This window comes from Castor canadensis, chromosome 11, assembly GCF_047511655.1.
Source record: "Castor canadensis chromosome 11, mCasCan1.hap1v2, whole genome shotgun sequence".
NCBI classification, from domain to species: Eukaryota; Metazoa; Chordata; class Mammalia; order Rodentia; family Castoridae; genus Castor; species Castor canadensis.
In genome coordinates, this window is record NC_133396.1 from 138,654,385 (window position 1) to 138,657,394 (window position 3,010).

At 45.3% G+C, this 3,010-nt stretch overlaps 1 pseudogene; it reads right to left on the reverse strand.

Moving 5' to 3' along the window:
- Window positions 1–239: 239 nt before the first annotated feature.
- LOC109679357 (large ribosomal subunit protein eL30 pseudogene) lies at window positions 240–2,744 on the reverse strand (annotated as a pseudogene).
- Between the last annotated feature and the right edge of the window lie 266 nt (window positions 2,745–3,010).

A 3,010-nucleotide genomic window follows, 5' to 3' on the forward strand; every position in this document is an offset into this window, starting at 1 on the left:
AATGAGGAAGTAAAAACCCAAAGCTCTTATTTATGGATAGGGATTGTGCACAGATGTGGTAGCAAGATTTGGAAATTACCAGTAAAGAACGGAAGCAGTCTTAGCTGAATACAGACTTGAGTCCACGACAGCATGACTGCTGAGTGAGGATCCTTCAAATGCGATACTGGCAAGAAAGAAAAACATTTTTTTTAAAAAACCAGCTCTGGCAAGCTTCATTAAAGAAAAAATTTGCATCGTTACTTCTCTCCAGTCTGTTCTGGCATGCTGCCAATGATATGGGACTCACCTGGATCAATGATAGCCAGCGTCATACTCTGCAGTATGATTGCCGCTGTAGTGATGGACACCAGTTTTGGCCAACATAGCATAGTATTCTATTTCAGATTTCCTCAAGGCTGGGCAGTTGTTGGCGAGGATGACCAATTTCGCTTTGCCCTGTCTGATTATCTTCAGAGTCTGCTTGTACCCCATCACGTATTTCCCACTTCTCATAACAAGCTGAAGCCTAGAGTTAATTGACTCCAGGGACTTTTTCGTCTTTTTGTGGCCACCATCTTCCTGCCTTAGGTGTGGGATGGCCCCCAACCAACAGCAGCAGGCAAGACCGCCAGAGGTGAGAAAGGAGGAAAAAGATGCTTGGTAAATTCTCCTTGATCACAACACCCTATTCTGTGAAGAAACAAAACAGTTCATTACATCTGACACTAAACACCACGGGACAAAATGGGAGCTCTGTGAGGAGTCTTGCAACTCTTGGTGCTTTTTCAGGGGGAGATTGGGTGGGGGGGCTTGCAATAGTGACAAATGGAAATAATAGTATAGAGAGGGTCTGTGATGTGTTGTGCACACTGTCACCCAGCTGTCACAATCTGTGAGACAGGTATTGCTGCCTTTATGCACAACCCAGAGACACGGAATAGGTTTCTAGTACACAATGCTGGGAAGGAAAGGGATAAGAATTGGAACCAGAGGACCACCTGCCTCCAACATCCATACTTTGCTGCCTAGCATTTATTATTATTATTATTACAGTACTGGGGTTTGAACTCAGGGCTTCATGCTCGTTAGGCCAGAGCTCTACTGCTTGAGCCATACCTCCAGCCCTTTTTACTCTGGTTGTTTTGAGGTAAAAGTCTCACTTTTTGCCCAGACTGACCCAGACTGTGATCCTCTAATCTTGTGCTTCTCACCATAGCTGGGGTGACAGGCACGTGCCACCATAACCAGCTGTTTTTTCCATTGAAATGGGGTCTTGCAAATATTTTAGCCTGGGCTGGCCTGGAATCACTATCCGCCCAATCTCAGTACCTTGTGTCGTTTGGGATGACAGGCATGTGCCACCACACTCAGCTACTGGTTGAAATGGGTTCTTGCAAACTTTTGTCCAGGTTGGCTTCAAACTGTGATCCTCAGGATCTCAGCCTCCCAAGTAGCTAGGATTATAGGCATGAACCACTGGTGCCTGGCTTATGGCTTGCATTTATTGTCATAAACCCTGCAAATATTTTCATTTTCCCTGAGCACCTTTCTATTTGTACATGCAGTGTCTTCTGCTGTAATTTAAGCTGAATTCCTCCCTCTGTGTTTGTATCATCATAAATCATTGCCAAGACAGCGGAGTTAGGAGAAGGTGAGGCCTGGGTGGGAAAGCTGGCTGAGCACTCCCACACAGTGGGACTGGTCTGAGGGATGAACTTGCATTATTTATTAATCTTCAGAAGAACTACATATGAAGTAGTTGACTAAGCTTTTATTCACTTTTGATCTATTCTGTGGCCAATGAATGAGACAGAAAAGGTTCTTACTCTTACTTCACCTTCTGGTGGGGAAGACAGACAAGCAACAAGCCAGAAACGTGGACACACAAAATGTGCTGTTGGTGACATTGAAGTTGAGGACTGAAGGATAAGGAAGTGGAAATCCTGTGAGGCTCTGAAGAAGCAAACCAAAGCCACAAGGGAGTGTGACACCCCCTAGAGGACAGCAAGGCTTGAGTGTTCAGGGAGAGAAAGAAGCCCCGCCAGGCTCAGTGTGGGATCAGGAGGGGGACCAGAAAGTCTGCAGGTGTGACTTACAGAGCTCAGAGACCAGAGTTGAAGAAAAGGGACAGAGAAATGAAGGTGTACTCCTTAGGTGTTAGTGTGAGCAGCTGAGTGAATGATGGAGTCATGTCCTAAGGGGGTGATAAAGGGAGAAACAGGTTTGGGGAGGAAGACCCACAGCTCTGGTTTTGGATGAATTAACTTTGAAATACTTATTAGGTTTTCAACTAGTGCTGATAGGAGACAGTTGGCTCTTTGATTCTGGAGTTTGGGAGGAAGTTAATAGGAGAGAGAGAGAGAGAGATTGAGAGAGAGATTATTACATAGTAATTTGTATGGGTCGAATAGCTACTGTGATTTTGAAGTTATGATGAAGACTAAATGCTATCTGGAGGTATCTGTAAACAAATGTAATATCAAAATGTCTGTGGTTTCTGTTGCTGATAAGAATCTTGCCATTGTGGTGGGTTCAATTAGTGGAAATAGAGATGTGTCATGGTTTGAATACCAAATGTCTCCCATAGGCTCGTGTGTTGAGGCTTGGTCTCGGCTGCAGGGAGGTGATGGAGGTGGAGAAAGTAAATACTAGGAGAAAGTAAATCCCTGGGGGCATGCACTGGAAAGATATACCTTGTCCCCAGCCCTATCTTGTCTTTCCCGGCTGCTGTGGTGCTGTGCTGCACCAGGCCTCTCCGCCATGATGCCGTGTGTCTCCACAGACCCTGGGACAATGGAGGCAGCCTGCACGGCCTGAAACCTCTGCGCCAAAATAAGTCTTTCCTTCTTTCGGTTGTTTTTCTCAATGACGAGAAACAGACCAACACGAGGTTTAATATTTTTCCTAAGGTCACTAAGCTCCTGAAAGCTCTCCAGGAATGGGTTGTGAGTCTACAGATTCAGGGCTAAAAAGCTAGATTTTATAAGAGCGAGGCATTATAACCAGACAATTGAAAAGGTGGGCACAG